General features: G+C 31.8%; 1 protein-coding gene across 2 annotated transcripts in view; it reads right to left on the bottom strand.

The window, feature by feature from the left end:
• Positions 1-22,458, bottom strand: part of LOC118187603 (uncharacterized) — a 934,081-nt gene that overhangs the window by 854,635 nt on the left and 56,988 nt on the right. The window lies entirely within an intron of this gene.

The raw sequence follows: 22,458 nt of genomic DNA, 5'->3' as shown, positions 1-22,458 counted from the left end.
AAGAAAACAGTATATGAGAACAATATATATATATATATATATATATGAGTATATATGAGAAATAATTCAATTTGTTGGTCACTGAGAGCTAGGAATTTTTTTCAATGCCGTTAACTTGCAAATACTTTGGATGACATTTTGAATGTTGATTAAATCATTTTTCATCATGTTGCAGTTTTGAGGAGCACATTATGTCTCAACGCTTTAATCTCATAATCTCATAACATATATGATACTACAGGAAACTCTATTTTTGTACTTTATGATACCCCTGTTTGTCCTTTTGCATCAAGTCGATTTTCAATATTTTCCATATTTCATGAAATTATTTACCCAATACATAACTTCAAAATATGATATTTTCGCTACAGAAGGTCAAAACCGAAGTAATACAATGTATATATGAGAATTAAGTTATACGTTTGTAGAGTTCCTCACTTTGTAATTCTAAGTTGGAAGTGAAGAATCTTAAGAACTGATAAACAAATAATCGCTCAAGTTCAGGTGACAAGAAACAACAAGATAGAAGGGTAACTAACCCTTTATTATTCTAATAAGATTTAACAAGACTCCGCTTGGGAGTGTACAAACAAAGCCCTCACTTGGGCTTGAACTTAAGAGACTAAGAATTAAACTAAAACTAAGATTAACTAAAGAAATATAGCCGAAGCTGTCAAGATTCAAATCGAGTTGGCCCCTTAACTTATTTGACTACGAAGCTTAGCAAGGGCCTGAGTACGGCCGAGCATAATAACAGCTTTGAGAAAGAGAGAGTGGCCAAAAACGCAGACGAGCGTAAATCAGAAACTCTGATTCTCTCTCACTCTGTAAGTAACTTCGTGGTTTAAATACCGCTCCTCCTTATTAAATATTCAGCAAGATATCAAAACTACGTTCTAGCTGGAAGTAGTAAGTTGAAGTTAAGAATTTGACGGGAAAAGAACTTTAACTTAAAATTTATTTAACTGTTTATAAAATTAACATAATCCTTACAAGTTAATAATTTATAAGATTATTTCATATTCTATCAGAAAATTAAAGCAAAAGATATGACTGACTGTCGTTTAAAATATTTGTAAAAAATAATTCTTGAGACATTATCTGAACTAGCTTAAGTTTTCAAATCATTATTTTCAAACAGAAACGAGTGTACGATTTATCTCGTTCAAAAGCAAGTGTTGAAATGCGCCTTACAAATGAGTCTAAGTTAACAAATGCTTTTTATTAACACCTCCTCATTGTTACATGGAAATCTGGAAATCGTACACGAGTTTAACTACAGTTATAATAGAATTTAAATGCAAATTTAACTTCTGAGACGTGGTAATTGCTGTGAGATACAAGCTGAGCATTTCCCAAGGGAAGACAAGCTGTATACGCGTCTTATAATTCTAGGAAAGAGTTCACGGCTTTCGCTTCCAGAATTATGCAATGCATGTTTAAAATTACTTTAACTCTTAATGCTATGCCCTAGTTACACATATATTTCGAAATCATTATCTTGCAATCGTAGTTTCAATTTTTAAGTGATGGTAAATTCTGTGGCAGATCAGAGAATGATTTTATTCGTTTTTGAGAAAGCAATAACAAATGCCTAGATTTAAAAAGCCTTCAGTTGAAATCTAAAATGAGAAATGTAAATCCAAAATTGTTTATTGCTTGCTGCTACAGCATTCTTTAAACGGAATGAGGAGTCCACCAGCTGTCAAGTGGTAAAACTTCGACAGTGGTTCAAATTTCGGCAAACACACCGACTGAATGAGTTTTTAAATTAACTAGTGTGTTATACGAATATGAGCCAATTTCATTCATAAAGTTCTGAACGAAGGCCGTTCTTCCCTTAGGCTGGTAGATCTTCTGGATTTTGTCATAATCTAAATAATCTAATTCTGAAACAGACTGACTCACCTCTAATATAAAGAAATATAACACTTTAAACTGAATACCTTTGAGATAAATATCACAAAATTTCGAAAGGTCGGTGTTTGAAATAAAGATATAAGGAGAGTGAAAGATTCAGGTAAAACACTTGAGGAATATCGGCTTAAGGAGAGGTATAACCTGCAGTATGTCTTTGTAATGGAAATTCGTTCGTATTTGCGTTACACACCGGTAAAACCACGAAACCTTCCATGCATCCAGCCTGTCTGGTAGTATTTGATCTTCGAACGAATTTCCCATGGTTAGAAATGTTACCTCTCAATCCCTCGCGAACACAATTCAATGAAAGTTTGGATGTTATATTTCGTCAGCAAGTAAAATAAGATCCACGCCAAAACGGTTAATTACCTTACTATGATGCTCTACAGGTATGAATTTAATTTTCATTCAAAAATGTGTATAAAGTTATTGATATGTAATTCATTTTAGATTAGAAACTTCATTATTAACATTCTCTCCCCAGAAGCTGGTAAAATATTAAAATAGTTGAAACGGCTAAAAGTTTCTAAAGTATAAATAATAAAAGAATTTGACAAGAAACTAATGATCCATAATTAGCAATAAAAGCCACTGTGAGATCCCTTTAACCGAAAAGATAAACAAAACGTAGTATTTCAATTAAAAATATTATAAGTAAGGAAGCACGATGTTAAGGAAACCTCTTTAAACAGAAAGACAAGAAAATATTGTAAAATTGATGAATTTGTAATAGGAAGTTGACTAGACACCTATTTTGCTTTAGGGAAGTACAAATAACTGTAAGCAAAATCATCTATGATTGCTGAGTTTCTAAACTTAGAGCAAAAAAGGAGAGACCAGCTGCTAACTAGTAAGAGTGAAGAATTTTATAATAATTATTAGCAGTATTACACCCGATGATAACAGCAGAAACCTGAAAAAGGAAATATTGTTTTTTTTTCATTTAATTGTTCCTTTTATACACATAGTGTAATAAATACATGTAAACAAATAAATTAAATAAATACATAAAATGCAAACAACAACAAAAAAAAAAAAAAAAAAAACAACAACATAGTAAAATAAAAAGTAAAAGATTTGACTCATTAAAAATATAACGGAACTTTTCATTTTGAGTTGCTACTACTTGTTGTGAGAAAGATTTGTTTCTCTCTTTTACCTAACAGTAGCAAAGGAATTCAGAATATGGCAGTATTCCCTAAGGAAAAATTGTATATCTTAATAAGGGGGGGAGGACAAAAATTCAGAACGAGAAGGAAATGTATTTTATTGAACTAATTATTTAAAATTAAATATGAAAGATATTTCTTCCTAAATGTAGCTTGAGAGGGAATAATTACTTGTTATTATAGACAGTTAACTAGAGCTGCAGACAATGAGTAACAGTCCCTTTTTGTAGAGATACACCTAACACTGTATCCGTCGCTTAAAATGTTTTGAATTATTTAGCTAATCGAGACTCGTCGCTTTCGGTTGCATCTTCTCAACTTCTTGAAATCTATTCCTTAATACGAAAGAAGGGAGAAAAAGTCGAACCAATGATGATCTCGTGAACAGGATGGTTTTTCGTCCTGAGGAAGACTTATCTTCTCTAAGCCTGTTAACCCGAATTTGGATGAATGGGACGTGAGTTGGCATAATGGAGTTGTCATATGCCATTCTTTTTGATATTGTCTCCCTGGAATGAACTGAAAGAAAGTGATAGTAATTATTTTAATTTGAAATTTTGTTGTTCATATATTAAAGCTTTATTTAATTTACTCTTTTGATTTAATTGCTGTTTTGATAGTTTTTTACGAAGGGGGTCATTGCCTTTTTGGTTTATTATTTTGTTAACCTGGATTCTTCTGTTTTTATTTAATTATGTTAATTTTACTTAGTTTTCATTCGTTTCCTATAGAGTCTTTAGCTTCTGGCTAATTTTGATATTTCATCAATTTGTAACCATGATCATAATTTTCTATAAGTTTTAAAGTATTAGTTCTTTGAAAGTAACGTATTTTACTAGAAGCTGTTTTCGAACTCCAGAAACACATCGAAACTATGAAAGGTATTTGAACTTCAAAACTATTTCGTTGCCGATTTTCGGGAAAGTGGAGGTAACCGAACTTTGACTGTCTAGTTTGTTAGAAGGGGTTCCTCCCGTTTTGGTGACTCTGTGAGGCTCAAAAGGAATGTGTTTATCATAATGCTGTCTTTGGAGAGGAGTTACGTGACACGCGAGGTATCGCAACTTGTTGAAAGACCGCTTCATGTACTCGAACAACTTAAATACTTTTTCAAGAACTTAAGAACTGCAACTTGATCCACTAAAGAGCTTGGCCTTGGTGATTATAGTGTTTAGAAAAAGAAGTGAAGCTTGCCAAGGATGGGACACCCTTTTGGACGATCTTGCTGATACCCGATTGTGTTCCACCTATGAGGACAGCAACGACAGTTTGCAAGGAAATGTATCGGATTGAATTTTTTGCTAGAGAGGAGGCATTTGAATCAGAACAACGCGAGCAAGAAGTCGAAAGTCTGTTTGGATTTTGTAAACAGTCTTGATGAGAAAAACAGAATGGGTCAAGAATGCTATTTCATGACAACGAAGGAAATAACTGGGTTTCCGAATGCCGATTAATCATCTACAAAAAATATCTTCTTTTATAAATGATTTTACTGAGATTTTGCAATGGAGTTGTGTCACATCCAAATGAGTGCTTGTTAAATAGTCCGACAGCGTCACCGAAAGGGGAAGTTCCCATTTGACAAAGTTGGATAAAAGGATTTTATTTTCGCATAATTTCCTCGATTAATTTGTATAAATTAACTAATACGGTTAAGCTTTCTTATGGGTAAATCATATAAAAGGTGTGGTTATGTATGTGTACATTTTAAGTAAAAATGTTTGTGACTGGAAAAGTTTACTATCATCCCAGCGTTATTCGGATAAAGTGTCAGTTTTGGAATTTATGTAAACTGCAAAGTTATTTCTTTAAAGTAAAAATGATTACTTAATTGATAATTGAAACTGTTCTTAACGGACGGTGTTCACCGGTGAAAGCTCTTTTTATTATCTGAAAGTCATTAAATGGTGAAATTTATTTAAATGTAAATTGAGTTATTGTTTCAAATTGTAAACACATTTAGCTATCCCGTGATAAAAGATGCTCTTTGGGTTCAATCCTTTAATCATAAATTCAGTCTAATTTTAAGGTAAAATCTGAGAGGAATCATGAATGTTTAGTTTTATTTGAATCATGTATTGACCTGAAATTTATTTTATTTTAATTTCAACTATCTGTAATTATTTCAGTAAGAATATGCATTGAAAAATTTCAGATGCTGAACTTTGATGTAGAATGTAAAAGGATTACTTGGGGTTGCCACCTCCCAGTGTAACTTTACAGGCATGTTCATGTTGTTTCTATTCATATGTACAAGACCTGTCACCTCTCACCAATATGCCTTCCCCTTTTGGGTTGTACTGTAATTATTAGTAAATTTAAGTAATAAATGTGATGTATTGCAAAATAATACAAGTCTGTTCTTTTAGTAGTTTAACACAAGTGTGTTTTCACTGGATTTCTGACGGATTCATCTTAATCAAAAATAAGGCATTTTATTTTTACTTTATTTCCTAGCCTAGATCTATAATATAGTTTTCTAGATCTATATTTGAATTGTCAAGATATGATTTGAGCCTAGATCTAGTTTTGAGATGTAGATTTTCTCACTTGCTTTATTGTCCTTTACTTTTATATACCACTTCTGAAATTGTGTACACTAACACACGACACTGGTTTATTGCCTAAACCCACATAACGTATTTTGTGATGCACAACTGCTTTATGATGAAAAACAATACATTGCCAACTTTGGATGTGACTACGCGTCAACTGTGCATTTCTTGGTAAGGAAAAATGGGCTTTTTCACTTCATAAAGAATGGTTCTTATTTCACGACAAAACACATACATCCATGATTTTGCTGATGCATTTAGAGTTATCCTTTTAATTAATTATTGTTCACTCACTTGGTCACGCTAAAAGCAAGCGGGCTAATCATTAAAAGTGGCATTGGCACAGATTTAGCTGCCATTATTAGATATTACAGTTCATGACCTAAATAAGCATTAACTTAATTGAACATTTATTTAATAATTTATATGTTTAAATAACCTACAGTTTGTTGTTCTGGTATTTTTTAATATTTTAGGGGGGAACACAAAATCGACATTACTATCAATAGGCTATTCATCGTTGTCTGTACTTTCAAATTCATCCTTAAAGTATCTGTGGCATATACCATGTAATCATCCACACAGTTAACAGCAATATTAATTCTATATCTTTATTCTTTTTGAGGAGCGTATAAAAAGTAATCTTCGCGCAAATCCGTTGATCATGTCTCGTTCTAACGAAACTCACAATGCATAGGTTCATGTCCTTTAGAAAATACACATTTCTAAGTGAACCAGTGGAGTAAGTGACTCATAATTCATGATGTATTTACTGTTCCTTTCGGAGTCCGATTAAAATTGCCTCTGAGGGTCAACCTTGGGGCGACAACGTTTCCCGGAGGGAAAACGATGAACGGGACAGCTATCAGGCGCCGGGTGGCTTTCTGTTATGGGTGGCATGAGCAGATCTTGGTGGTATATCTAACAGCATACACACGTCTACGGTAGTGGGTATGCTGCTCCGGCTGGAGATTATCGTAATATTATCGCCTATCGGGACAGACAGGAGCGTGTTTTAAGAACCGGTGAAAGGGCATTCCAACGTTTTGGGACATTAAAATTCCATGTCGCTATATATTTACTAATATTTTTGCACTTCCAGAGCTGTCTTCTCTGTGTGAATTCAAAATATGTATTACCTTTAGGCGCAGACATTAATAATATTTGTAAAAAAAATGTAAATGTAAATAAAATCTGAAAGGCTTCAGATTGCAGTCCTTTTTTTCCGCAGTGTACTTAATTTAAAATGTGATCATTTTCCCCTCTTTCTTAGTTTTTGTTTTAAGCGTTAGACTAGAAATAAATTAAAATAACTCAAGAGTGGGATTTCTTATTACATTAAGTGATAATCCTTTGTGATTTAATTTTGTGTAAAATTCTTTATTTTTTTATTTTGTTACGAATGGTAAGTCGAAACTTTCTTTACAAGTAATTTATATGTTTTCAGATACTAAAAATATGTAATTAATATTCTTCCACGCCTTTACTTCTTTAAAATTATAAACTGAAGATCATATATTGCACATTACATTACAGTATACTGTCAACTTGACTGCCAACATGATGCTGAATTTCCAGCACAAATATCTAGTTGACAAAAACTATATTTCCAAAAGATCATGGCCAAAACAACGATCAAGTCAGGCGAGCATTTACTATAATTAATGAACTTTACAGGGACGACAAATTTACAGATTGGTGAATACAAGCACCAACATACAATGAAAAAATAAGACTTCTAGTAAAAGAACATAGTACAATATATTAAAGCAAGCAAGTTTTGTAATTTATTACGTTCGATATGGATGAAACATATGGGCAAAATAATGACAAAAAAGTGCTGGAGATATTAAACCAATAAGTGACATAATATTTAAAATTTTATAGTTAATAGTTTTTAATTATATGTTAGATGCCAACATCTAAAATCCCCAGATACAATTTTATACATTAGCTTAAAAGCCTTTCATATCAACTATAAATTAATATGCAAACATTTCAACAACTAGTCAATCTAAGTTCATACCAGCTGTAAAAGGCTTAATAGTAAACGTGCATTAAAAGATCATACAATTAAGATTCTGAGTTACAATGTAATTGTGAACTCATACTAGAAACAAAGTCAAAGACCGAAAGAAAAGTAATCAATACAAACGTCTAACATTTCTCATTTAACAATATATATTTTTCGAAAGAGTTTACAAGGTATTTTCTCCCTCCTTTCTGCATATAACGGTAGAACACTCTGCGCGTGTTCGAGAGGGCCAGTTTCTAGTCCCCCGGCGAAGGCTTTGCACATATTTCACGTCCTCTGCTTCAAAAACACCTAATGATTCTACAAGTTCACATCGGCAGTGAGGGAACTTATCGATATTCAGCTAAGGAACAGTCCGTCAAAACATGTATCTGAAAGTCTCTTTAAAATTCGGTTGACTGACTGAAAAGTTTCCACCATCAGCATATGGCCTTCACAGTAAATAACAAGAAAGGGCCAACTAATTAAAAGCTTCATGTGTTACATAACTATCAGTCAACTAAACGTATCATTTATTTAATAGTTGTAAAAGCACAGCGATAATAAATTCGCAGTAAAACAAAAACAAAAGAAATTTTCAAAATTAAAGATATGTTAAAAATAAGCATCTCTAATACAGCAATCAAATAAATAAATAGAGTACTAGGAGCTAATAAAAATTCAAACTAGCATATATTATACTAAACAGAATAAAGTCAAAGTAATAAAGCAACAGGAACAACAATAAAATCTTTTCTGAAATTGCAGTGAATTATACAAATAAAGAAAATTTAGCGCAATATATAAAAAAATAAAAACAAAAGAAAGAAACATGTGTTAATATAAATGCGGTAGTAACAAAGGAGGATTAATTATAGAACTGCATACGAATAATGAAACCAGCTTCAAACAAGATAGAGTATACATAATAATCAGCTAGTAAAGAACTGTTCATTTGCAAATTTAAGCTGTTATAAGATGCAGCTACAGTTAGTTCATGTTGAAGAAATATGTAGATGCTTTGGAAGCTTGCTCAAGTAATTCAGTTAACTACAAGATCATGTAAAAATAAATCAGAAAATACGTATATCGTAAATGCTAGAAAATACATGATGTAAAAATCCAGAATTCAGTTTTTTTGCTATATCGGGTAACATATGAGAATGAAAAAGATATACAACATGGGATCTGGGGCCACGAAAAGTTAAATCAGGAAAAATCTTAGGATAAATCATCGATTAATTAGCATTAATAAACTCTAATTTTAGAAAGCTGTACTAAATAAATATTCACAGCAGAAAAAGAAAATCGCACAGAAAAAAGAAAGAAAAGGAAAGATAATAAGAGAAAAAGAAAGATCGAAAAAGGAAAACATTAAGCTAGAAATATTTTCTAATTTTTATTTATGTAATTAGTCTTACAAGTTAGTTATGTTCCAGTGTTGAAGACTGCCACTATTTTCTAGAACACGAATTCTGTGATCATTCTGTATGATTTCCTTTTAGAAAACATTATATTTATCAATGTTTTCGTGGCAGTCTATATAACAGGTCTCACCACTTACTCTGCTAACATCAGAAAGAATTTTCTAAATACATACTGGAATGTTAGTTACGTACAAATGCAAAAATTCCTCTATTCATTTTGAGACGACCACTAAAAAGTGTGCCAAATTGTAAAATTAAATATCTAATAATTAAAATTGTAAAATTAAAAATAAATATAACCCAAATGTACTGCTTATCAAGCCAAGAAACCACTGTAAATGTTTATGTTTGGCAAGGAATTTCTAGAACATTTGTCATTTGAATACAATAGGTACAGGTTACAAAATCGCAGCAAAATGAATTCAATCACAATCGACGAAATGAAGGTATTTTGGGGGATCTGTATGTACATATCAGTTGTAGATTTACCATTTAGAAGATGGTAATGATCACTGCAAACAAGGCAGGAAATGCTTTCAAATGCAATGACCGTAAATCGTTGGGAAGAGATTTGTATGCATGCACGTATATGCATGCTGCCCATTGTAGTGAACAAACTGTTGCAATTATTTAAAACGAAATTTGAATAAAATTATTTTTTTATTATTACTAAGGTTATTTTAAGTAGAAAAAATAGAAAAATTTTCGTTTAACTTCTCTAGATTATTTGTATGCAACAAAGAGTTAAAGGGTGTCTTCCATAATCAAGATGTATATCATCTACATCTTGATTTCAAGTGCGAGGATGAAACCTTGGCATTATACTGATTACGTAAATTTAGACCTAATTTTTAGTGCACGTATTTCTCAGAAAAACGTTTTTATACAGCAAACTGAATAAAAATATATTGTTAGTAATGCCGGTTCGAGAGCTTATACATTTTCTTATAAAACATAAACAAGCATGCATTTGCCGTTTTCAAAATTATGAGACGTATATATAGAGCAATATGGACACAACTGGTATCATTGCCTGACCTCCACTTCTTTACAACATTGTGCACCATATACCATATAGGTGACAGTACGATTATGCCCAGTTCCACCAAAATATTGTGACAGGCAACCCTATGGGTTGCGTTCAAGGATCCCCCACCCTACCATTAATCCCCACGGGAAGACTTTTGGCTCCCCATATATTTAGACTGACCCCATACCGCAAACACGGTATACATTTACAAACATCCATGTTTTCTTCGTTATTCAAACCCGGGCTCTTCGGTACGGCAGTAAGAGTCATTACCACGTTTAGGAGGCACTAGGCACTGACGTTATAGTTTCCAATGTCCTACACTATATGAGTATAAGCTTAAAAACTATTCGAAATTGAAAAAAAAAATAGACTTTTTCATAATCAATGCAATCATTAACACTATTAAATAAGTCATGCATTTAGCATCACTGCAAAGGCAAACAGCATTAATAATGATTGTAACACCCTTCATAAATTACATGCAGAAAGAAAGCACATATGCTAAAAAGTTCATCGATAACGAACTTAACATTAAGTTACTAATTCTAATTAAAGTACTTCAGAAGATCTCCAGTCGCATTTTGAAAGAGAAAACATTCGCAATAATTTATTCACGAAACAAAAGAAGTTCTTCGGCCGTGTTTATTTTTGATTTACGAAGAAAAATAGGGTAATAACTGAAAAATGCGCTAAGTTTCATTTTATATTTTCATTCTCTCTTTATCTTTTATGCAAATCATGGATCTGAGTTTCTGTTTTTATTCCACGAAGAGTAAATCTAATGATAAAACCTTTCTTTAAATTATTCTAATTATCTGAAGCTGGCTCACCATCAGTTGGGAAACGTACAGTCTATTCATTCAGTTAAGACAGAGTAAATAAATAATGGATTAAATGTTTTCATATTTGGAGATTATATAGCAGAAGTTATTACCCCAAGTCGCAGAAAGTTCCATATTCACCATTGTATTTGTCAGAAGGAAACAGTACACTCGTAACTATTTATGTAAGCTATCAGTATGAGTGTTTATTTTACCCGTTGCATTAAAAAGAATTATAATCTAAATTCGAATAGAAACCTTCAGAATTTTTACACCTGAAAATTTTAATGTACTTGCACAAAGTAATTTAATAAACTTCAAAAGCACTTCTTATGTTTTTTAGAGTATTTCACTTAAAATCAAATGGATTTGATTAAACTGATTAATTTCGAAATTTTTAATGAGTCGGTTTGCTGAGCAGATAGGCTTGTTGTTAAGTGTATAAAGGTAAGCCCTTTAAGATGTCTAAATCGACTCATCGGATTCTATATCTTCTATTAAATAGATAGAACTTTGCTCTTATCGCATTTTCTATATCCATGACAGGTACAAGTAGAAATGGGTAGGACACCAGAATTTCGCCATTGTTCTTACCGGTGTAGTCCTGCCGCCCTAACTGTATAGTTCAGTTCCAATTTTCAGGGAGAATACCGCTTTGAGGGAGAATACCGCGGAGGGAGGTCCGAGGATCTATCATCCCTTTTTTCTTCTCGGCAACCTTTTCAGGAAACTTTCAATTCGCCGCGTATTTTGAATGCCTCTTTAACTGCACATACACTATACGCTTATAAATCTCTGAGATTCATATCCGCGCCCATCGGCACGGCAGTAGGTATCATTATCAATTATACCGGCTGCGCAACACAATTTACAATGTCATTGAGAAAAGAGCTTCAAATTAGAAGGTATTATACTGTCTATTAAGCCAATTTCTTACTATGCTGGATATTGCTGCAGAAGGGAAAGTTGAACTCGGCTATCTGTGCTATTATCTATTGATAATAATTGTTTACTTGTGAATTAAACCAAATTTCCGACAACTGTAAAGTGCGAGAAAAAGAATTAATGCATCCAAAAAGGTTTCTTCCCTTTACTTAAAATTTCAACATTACACTTACTAAATTTGCTGCTGATGCTTTGTGTTTACACGACATAATTAGACAATTCTAGCAGGTAGGTAAGGATTACGTATTTAGATGAAACTTAGATATTTTTACAGTCATATTATTTCTCTAGAAACTATGAGTAGAACAAAAATATTAATATATAACTATTTTATTGGGCACATATTTAACTTATTCAAAATATCTACTAAATCTAAAATACAATCAAACGATATAAGAGAGAATTAAAAAAAAAATAACATAATTGATGGCTTCAAGTTTGCGATTACGATTCGGGAATGCAAAATATTCAAAAATTAATGTTATTTTGATATTCGATAATTTTATTTTATGGCTTGGAATTTCTGTTTTCAGTTCTGTAGTTTGAAACATCTGAATTATTCCTAAAGCTGCTTTGAAAAGCAGCATGTAATTCAAAAAGGTTCCCATTTAAATCCACGTGAAAGCATAATATTTTTAGAAATGAAACCAGTATTCTTTAGCCAATTGAAAACAAAAACTAATTTTAAACATCAAAACTGCTTGAGTGCAAAAATTAGAGAAGCAGTATTCCATTAGATAAAAGCCATGGACGATATAATTTCTTCCTCAGTAGCTGGACACTTTTCTAACCAAGCATACATCGTGACATCAATTATTTAATCGTATGCTCACCGAGAACGTTGTCTAGGATGCACCATAAGGCGAGTACCAAATTACACCCACAAGAAAGAGGAAAGTGCATCTCCGGGTTAACAACCTGAGTACTCAATAAAATATTCTATAACCGGCTTCATAATTTTTTCAGTATACCCTTGCCTCAAAGGCATACTTTTACAAACATCCATTTTGCACTAATCATTGTCAGTTAGCGAAACTGGTTGCCGTGTAGTTGAACCCAGGTTCAAATACCATATAAGATGTTTGTAAGTGTTCAGTGTTTTCGTGGCATAGGGCAGTTAAAATAGACGAAAAGGCGAAAGATCTCTCGAGATATTTCCCGGCGGGGGAGGAGGAGACGATTTCCTGAGGTTCTTTCAAAATTGGGACGGAGCTGAACAAAGTCTTACTCTCACATGTAAGGCGCCAAAGTCTATGCCAACAATAGAAGCAATCCTGCGCATTTAGCCAAGGTTTATTTCGTTGACTTGTTCTGATGTTACTGTCAAACCAATAAGATAAGTCACAACATACAAGAAACATCCATGACTCCTTCGAGATCCGTACCCAGGCCTAATAACCGGCTTCCCTACCATCATGCAGGCAAGACTGTGAAGGATGAATACTTCAGACGGAATTAAATGTTCTTTTAATTGTACTTTTATTTTGCCTCGAAATAAAATACAAAGCATAGAGGTTTTAAATATTCCGAAACCTTTGCAGTTAAAATGCATCAGATTATGAGACGATTGCTTAATTTTTAAATAAAACATCAACAAAGAAATATTATCTTAATCATTTAGAGTTAAATGCATTTTAGAGTTAGTACATGTATTAGGAAATGAAATTAGTAAATGAATTTAGGAATAGAAGCAGTGAGAAAAGGGCGATACCGTTAATGAACAGAATATGACCTAATGCATAAAAACAATAAAATTAATATTATAAAAAACATAAAAGCAGAAGCTGTGAGCTATAAAATGCTCTAAACTAGAATGCATAATGTTAAAAATCTTTATATTTACATTTAACAACACTTTACCCAATAATTTTTAACTACTAATCACGCGCTGTCGGATATTTCTAATCTATAAATAAATAATAAATAGTGTTTAAAAGTTTATACAAAGAAACACCGGAAGAAATAGTTTAAATAAATGTTAAATAAATTTCTGATTTCTATAATCTTCGTGAAATGCTAAGAGAGAAAATTTTGAAAATACAACGCGGACGATGTTTGTAATACCTTTGAAGTGGGAATAATAAATTAAGTCAAATGAGAAGTACGATTAAATTTGCATTGAAGAGCATCGTAAATTATTTTATTCCTCGCTATTCTTTCGGGTAGCTTCATAAAATAAAATTAATAAAAATGATGACTATAAAATGCATTTACTATTTTCTTCTACTTTCTGAAAATAATCTTATCAGAAGAAAATCAACTGTAGCATTGAATTACATTATATAATTCTACTAAAAATAATTGATTGCATTAGTGAATAACAGAAATGTAATTTAAAAACTACATTTTATATGTTAAGTAGATTTTTGAAGTTATACATAATAAAAACATTATTTAGATTTTTTATTGTTTTTACTGAACTTTTAATAGGAATTATTATTTAAATTACCTGTATTTAAAATTTTATCAACGAAGAAAAATACGGTTAAAATGAATAATATTAATTTTATGGCATGTTAAAAATATGAAACTTTATAATAGCCTTGTGATGCACTTTTATCGCTTCCCTAATAATACTCAGCATTAGGTCCCTCACAGCTATAACAACTGGTTATATTGCAGAAACTAACATGGTGATAAAATTTGATACATCTCTTTCAAATTTTAATGATAGCATATACACATGTGTCCGTTCAGAAACCTTCTTTCATTTTCGGATTGATCAAGGCCATCAATGGAGTATAAAAGAAAACACCCGACAGATGCATTTCAAAGATGAAAAAGAAGAATACTTGAAGTTGCGATTACACCATATAGTCTGCAGCACAATAACGATCTCCTGTCTATTCTGTCTCTCTGCATAATAAAGATCTTCTGCTTGGAGGTTATAGCATTCCGTATTTAAAACAGCTTGATGATTGATTTGAAATTTGTCTTTAAATGTGTGGCTTTCTTTTTTGGTACTGCTGTTCTGTTTGGAATAAATACCTTTTAAAAATTAAGAATACGCAGCAAATTGAGGTTGTTCAAATTCAGGATTTTGCTTCGTTACTCCATGTACAATGTTTGAAGGCATTTCTGTTAATTGAACATAAGGCTTGAAGATGTAGAATAGCTTCATGTGCTAACTTCATCCTGAGTATTATAATATGTATATAAGGTATTTCTCCCGTTTTCTTATCATGCCTTCGTAGTGTAGTGGTCAACACGCTGGACGCGCATTCTAGAGGTCCATGGTTCGATTTGCAGCGAGGGTGTTGCTCCTTTTTCATGTTTCCCGTTTCCAAAAATACCTAATGTCTCTATAGTGGCGCCCAAACTAAAAGGGTGGTGGATGATGATTTTCCACACCCAGGATTTAGCGATTGGGTCCCATAAAATCCCCAGTCGCCCTTTAAAAGGGGAGTATATAAGGTATTTTTCCCGCTTTCTTACCGTGCCTTCGTAATGTAGTGGTCAACACGCTGGGCGCATATTCCAGAGGACCGTGTTTCGATTCCGGGCGAGGCCTTCACTAATTTTTCATCTTTCTGTTTCCAAAAATACCTATTGGCTCTACATATATATAATATATTATAAATACATATTATAAATGTATATTTAGGCTAACTATATTCTTAGAGAATCTTTATCACTATCTTCAAGTACCTGTTTATAAATACTATAACTTTATAAACATCGCTCTACGTTTATAATAATTAAGATTTTTAACATATTTACAAATTCAACATTTTCCTTGTTTTTCTTTACTATTGTCTTAATAAAGGCGGTGAAAATTACTAAACAACAATAGTTTCTACTGATATCAGTGTTCTGAAAAAATTAACTGTTCCCATGAGATTTTTTATGGTTCATAGGTATTCAATATGTAACAAAGTCAGTATTCGTAAAATAGTTCACAAATGTATCCCTTAAGGCGAACAGTTTTCATAATACTTGAATTAAAATTATGATAAAATGCAAAAATTCTTAGAATACCTCTTTTGATCAATTTTAGCGATTTTAAAACGCAGTAATGTGGAAATTCAGTACCTGACATTACAAATATTTTAGACAACATTCATTACGCAATAGTTTAGATAAATAGCTTACAAATTGGACTGAACAAGAGAAGAAACGTGTTTAACACTACAGTTTTAATTCAATTTATTTAAGTTATATAATTCAATTCAATAAACTGAAGATTTTATCTTTACGAAATCGTTAACTGTTGGCTATTTTTCCACTGAGTTCTAAGCCCCAGGTTCTTAATGAGCTTCAAATGAGTTAATTATTTTTATCTCATGGTATCGCCAATCAGTGAATCACTCTTGTTATATTTCTTAGTAAAACTGCATCTTATCGTCCTAAAAACTACTTATGTTATAAATAGTCACGGCAAATTTTATATTTGTTTGCTAAATCAATATCTTGTGCTCCAAAGACTTTACTTAGCCGATAAAATGCATCATCAGAATAGTTAAAAATGGGCATCAGGACACACTTTCTCAGATTAAAACACTCAAACATATTTTGATGGTATTATAATAGCATCAAACATTATTATACCTTTGATTGACTTCATTTTTTGATAATTTCGTTTCTTAAAAATGGTAATTTGTTTCGCTAAAATATCTTAATTCTTAACAAACATTTATTTTCAATGCTCCATTGCAATTGCCTATACTGCAAGCACAGTAATCGTGTTATATATGAACTGAGGCAAAAGAAATGAAATAAAACCAACTTTTATCTGTTCAGAAATTCTAGTCAATGCTATTCATATTTTGCTATTGTTAGATAGAATTTCGGTCTCATATACGAGCTAAATATAAACTACCACTGAGTTACCATGTGCATCTATGGCACATGAATTTTGAAACAACTTTCGTTCTTCATTATGTGTCACATGTTTCTATTAAACACATCAAAAATCTTGCTTTCTGAACACAAGCCTTGCTTACAAGATTTGAGTACAAAATTACAAGCCTTGCTTAACAAATGCTATAGAGATTTTCAGCCCGCGTGCTTAACAAAACTGTGCCTCGCGGATGCTTGTCACGGGTAATATGAAGCCAGAAGATGCATAAAACATTTCATATCTGTGACTTAAGTGAATGTTAGATAAACTGCTATTTACGCATTATATACGCATATGCCAGGAAATTATTCAATAATTTTCGACTACATGTCTCCCACATTGATTATAATATAATCTCCCTGAAAGTTTAAATAATTCTGTGGTTATTGAGAAAATATTGACTCAGTATAAAAGTTCATTGCAGAAAATTTAATTGCAGATAATGTAAGAATCAAATTTAACACAATACGTTAAATTTGATTTTATAACCGATTTTAAATTTCAATTTTATATTGAAGTCTAATGCATAGATTTAAAAAGAAATATACCTATGCTGGAACTAATAACATAACATCTATAGGAAATTGCGTCGTTGGAGTTTGCATTGTATTAATATGAGGTAAGACCACTCTTTTCCTCTATCATAACATTTGCGCTTAGAGGACAATTTTCCATTAAATTTCGGTAGATGGCTGGAGGCATTTTCTACCTGCAACATGGCGAACTTGTTTAACATTCAAAATAACAAAGGCCAGCTCTAAACTGATTAGCATGGAATTGTTCAATACTGCCTCATAGTCGTCGGAATTCGAATTTGTAAGCGCAAAACCATTAGACAAACACCAGACCAAGAAATACACGTTTACACCATATTTCAAGCTCCTCCAAATTTCACAGTGGAGAACGCTTTAAAAAATAATGCTCAGCTGTCATTCGTAAAATCCATGCATTCGAATGTCGCAGCATGTAACGGTTATTTCCATCTAACATGACTCGTCATGCAAGGAGGTGCTGTTACATTGTGTAAAGTTCATACACGACATAGCTCATACCATTGCTATCTGCGAAGAACATTCAGTTTATTGGTAATTGCCTTATATTCTGAAATTAGCTTGCCGTATCTAAATTCAAACACCTTTCAATGAATTACAAGAGTCATGGCATTAATTTCAGATAACATCTGAAAGATTATCGCTATGATTTCTAATTAGCTTACCATTTTGATTTCATGGATGTACCCTTAGTGCTAAATGTAAATTTTTGTTGCCTTTTCTAGTCAGGATAAGTGTTTTATAACATCTTTGTATTTTATATTTCAAACTCCTTTCTAATTTATATTTCATATTACGTGTTCGCTTTCTCTTTTCTTACTCAAAATCTTTTATTGCTGCATTATATTTTAAATGTTGCAGGCTTAAATCGTATTCTTTTCATTGCTTAATTCTGCATTTTTAAAACTTGTTTAATTGAATTGAATTTTTTTGCGTTTACTACATAAGGAAAAGTTTTTAAGTGCAAAGAAGAAGCCAAATATCTTTCTCCGTTGTGTTTTATTATTAATTTCATTACAAATTTGGTCTTCATTCATTGTCACTGCCTTTAAAATGTCGTTTAAGCGGGTTTAAACGGGTTTAAGTTGGACTGCCATTACATTGTCCTTAATAAAACATTATACCCGTTTAATAAATACTTTTCATTACGTTTTTTGTTTGAATTTTTGTTTTCATCTTTTTGATATTTAAAGCCTTTCTTATATAATAGCTATTTATCTTATTAATTTTTTGAAACAGTTCGAAGATTTGTTTTAAAGCTTTAAATGTGCTGCTTCAATCAAACGTTTCCTTCTCCAGATGACCAAAATTGTGGATGATACCACTAAATAAAATTTATAGTGGATCGTATTCACATGTTAGTAAACTAATAATGAATTCTCCAGTGCATGATAACGTATGATTGATTCTCGAAATCGAACACTTAAATCTTCCATTTTATGATATATAACAGGAACTCCATTGTTTTCTGAAAAACGTTTATAAAATGACAACCAACTAGTTAAAACTTCTTCTAGAGAAAACAGTCATAAAAATTTTAATTTCTTATATATTAGCAAAAGTGCAATAAATTAATGGTCTCATTTATTTGATTTATCTTTTATTCCTAGTACAATGGACCAACGATCAACCAACTATTCAACAGACCTTAAATCCTTTGATCTTGTTTTCAGATACTTAAAAGCACTTTAATATTTTAAGATATTTAGATAGTTTTATATATATATAACGATTATAGGTATAGATATAGATATCAAGCGTCATTGCTTTATTTTTATATAAATTTAAGTTTATTTCTGTTTTGTTTCATACATTTTTGCTTCAATTGCTTTTAATTTGCGCCTTCTTAGTTTACCACTCTTATGGGATATTTATTGCATGCATTTTACGTCTTTCTAAAATAATTAATTTTGCAGCGTTATGCGTGATACTGTATTAAGTACTGCGTACAGGTTTGTCTTTGGACCCTATATATACTACATCGTGGCCACAATAATCTTTGCCTGGCTTTTAATTTCAAAACCATTCTTCATAGATACATTCGTTCGCTAACAAAATTGTTTTAAATGACTCAAATATTTACTCAATAATTTGTCTCGCTGCGCATCCTGTCTAGTTGCGAGAGGTGACGATACCCCACATTACACTCATTTTTAATTCGATGTCACTACGTGGGCTCTGCACTGTGAGCTTTACTGATAATCATGCGCACATAAAATGACTCTTGAATGATACATTTATTTCTGTGTTATAAATGTGTATTCACACCAAATTTCATTTGAGTCTGTCCATTAGGGTTTCAAAAATTCGACATAATTTGCAAATTCTTTTAATTTTGCACATGAGCGCATTACATGTTATGTTTTCAATAATTTAACAATGTTTATATTCCAATATTTATTTTAATTAATTTCTAATTTTGAATTTAATATGCAGAACTTAGCAAGGTCTGATAAATCTTATTTTCCTGAAATATTTATGTTTCGATTCTATTAACACTATTGTAGAATTTGGAAGTAATTTCATATTTTAACCTCCATGGAATTTTTGCATTCTTTGCTATATGTGTCTTATTCTTGGGAATTATGGGGAATTCAGAACTTGCTTTCTCAGAGAAGTCGCGACTCCGCTTACACTTTTGTGAGGGATATTAGCTTCGTGTTACTTTTTACTTTTGCCTATTTATCAGAAGAAATGTCCTAAGACAGATAAGTGGGATACATCTTACATTTCTCCTTTTTGTTAAATCAGTTTCCAAACCAGGAAGTGGATAATGAACTTAAGGATCTGATCTGGATTAACAGCTTGTAAATATGCACCAGTCATTTCCATTAAGTATGAATTGTAGTTATTTTTAGTTGTTATTAACAACACCCTTGTTTTGTCAAATAATAAGAACATAATTTTACTTAGAATGCATATTAGTATAACTATGTGTAATTAGTGCATTACTAGCGTAATAAAGATAAAGGTAAAATTTTATATGTAAATGGAAACAGAGAACTATATTATTATGATTTCTAGAAAAGTACTTGAATAAAATCATTTAGAGAAACGTTCATATTCCTATTTTAAGTTAAATGAAAAGCTTATGTGAGGGAACAATGACAAGAAGTATCATTATGAGTGAACAATTAAAACGTAATGCTTTGGAATATTAAAAATGATTTATTAAATTAAATTTTTTTTTCAGCGTTCAAGTAATTTATTTTTGTATTTTATAATTCTACTCTTCCGGATTGCTAATTGGAATGTGCTATTTCACAGCCCTTTCTTCTCATGCCTTTATTACGCCAATTTCATCCTAGCAACTGCTATAATTCCATGCATCAGTTACGTTTTATTGTTTGCAAATATATCAATGTATTTACATATTACTAAATTTATCAATTAATTTTTCTTTCTATGAGAGGTTTCTGAATTTATTTTACAGCTTCTTTGAGTACTTTTAGTTTTAGATGTTTTCAGCTATAAAATTTTAATTTTAGCTTTTATATTCACACGAGATGCTGGCCTTTACATGTTAGTAATTACTCTGCAGAATGTATTTCTAATAAATAGCATCTGCTATCTATACATCGATATGCATTTCTAGAGTGGTGCATTTCTTCGGCCTGCTTGTCTTTACTGTATCTCAGGTAACTTGAGAATGCTTTAAGATAGTGATTAATTATGTTAGTTCATCCTCCGCAGCAGCACAAACATTTTTAAAATGCCATTATACTTTAATGGATTTTGGTCCCATATCGATTTCCTCGTTTTCTGAAAATGATGCCCAAAAGAGTAAAGAGAAGTCGGTTTAATTTATTTTAGATGAACCATTGTTTTAGGCGTACAAAAAGAAGAAAATGATTTCTCCTGAGGTTTACTATTTAAATTTGTATCACAACTGTCGTTAGTTGGATTTACTGCCATTTAGGTTTTAGACCAGTAAATGATTGGCATTGCTGTAATATCAATTTTTCAAGTTTATTCATTTCAAAGTGCTTGATTTTATTTTAAAAGTCTTGCAGTGTTTGTACGGTGTACATATCATGCTTGTCAGAAACAATGTAGTTAAGTGTATCAAAAATCAGCATAAACACTTCATGATACGAAATTTATCGCTATATGTTTTGCATAATCAATTATAACTTTATTTTTTGTTATATTCACATACTTAATTTTCCTCTATCTACTTTACGTATATTTGTAACAGGTAATAATTAGAAACTTGCAGAGTCTAGTGAATAAACTTCTGTCTGTATACTGGAGTAGCAGGAAACTACACAGGAAGAGAGTTCAAGTACCCTTTATTAACTCTTTAAAATTTACAGTGCGTCAACTAGACGCTAACAAACTTCGCCTCTACTTAGGCGGTAACTGAAAGTCAGATAATTGAAACTGAAAGTTGAAATGTTTAACAAGTGATAAAACTACCCTACAGGGCTTAGCGAGATCCCGTAACTTACTCCCTTTCTACGCTAGTGGCAGCAAAGCAATGTAATTAAGCCACTTGAACCAGCAAAAAGCAAATGTACTTACGCAAAAAGCAACGTAGCTGCCAGGAGAGACGGCAGCTAGAGCCTATAACTCTCCCTTTCTCCTACCGAAACTCGGCTTTTAACTACTTCCTTCAAAATAGAAAATTTGCATTCGTTCACGCGCTCTACAACATTTAACTATTCTGGCACTGACAATTAGGGGAATGAAGGCTTATAGTAAAGTTTCAAATAAAACTTTAAATTATTAGTTAAAAGAAATATAAATCCTTACAAATTCTTTCTTAATAATTTCCCAACCACATTTCAAAGTTTCAGCTAATGAAGTCTTGTTTCAAAATTTTTGTTTGCTCCTTTTTTGCATAAAAACTCTTATAAGAAATCTAGTTGCTTATATATGCTTAATTACGCTGAAGTATTTTTATTAATTTAGGCTTATATTAGCCCCCTGTTTAATTGCATATTTCTCTTCCTTTAATGTTTCTAGTAGAGGTGCTGCTAATTCTTAGACATTTAGCTCGCATTCTCAACGAAATCTAGGATCGACTAGAATATCGAGGCACCGTTGTTTCTCATATTTTTTGCACGTGAAATGTACTCGGGTGGAATATTTGAACTTGATTTCTTTAATTTTTATTTAAAATGAATTGAGAAGCAAATCGAGCATATAATCGACTCGCTTTGACTAAGCTTGCGTTAAGT

Source organism: Stegodyphus dumicola, chromosome X1 (assembly GCF_044657685.1).
Source record: "Stegodyphus dumicola isolate Sdum_Otavi_A_Nest chromosome X1, ASM4465768v1".
Taxonomy (NCBI): Eukaryota; Metazoa; Arthropoda; class Arachnida; order Araneae; family Eresidae; genus Stegodyphus; species Stegodyphus dumicola.
The sequence above is the reverse complement of the archived record's forward strand: the minus strand, read 5'-3'. Positions and strand labels throughout refer to the sequence as shown.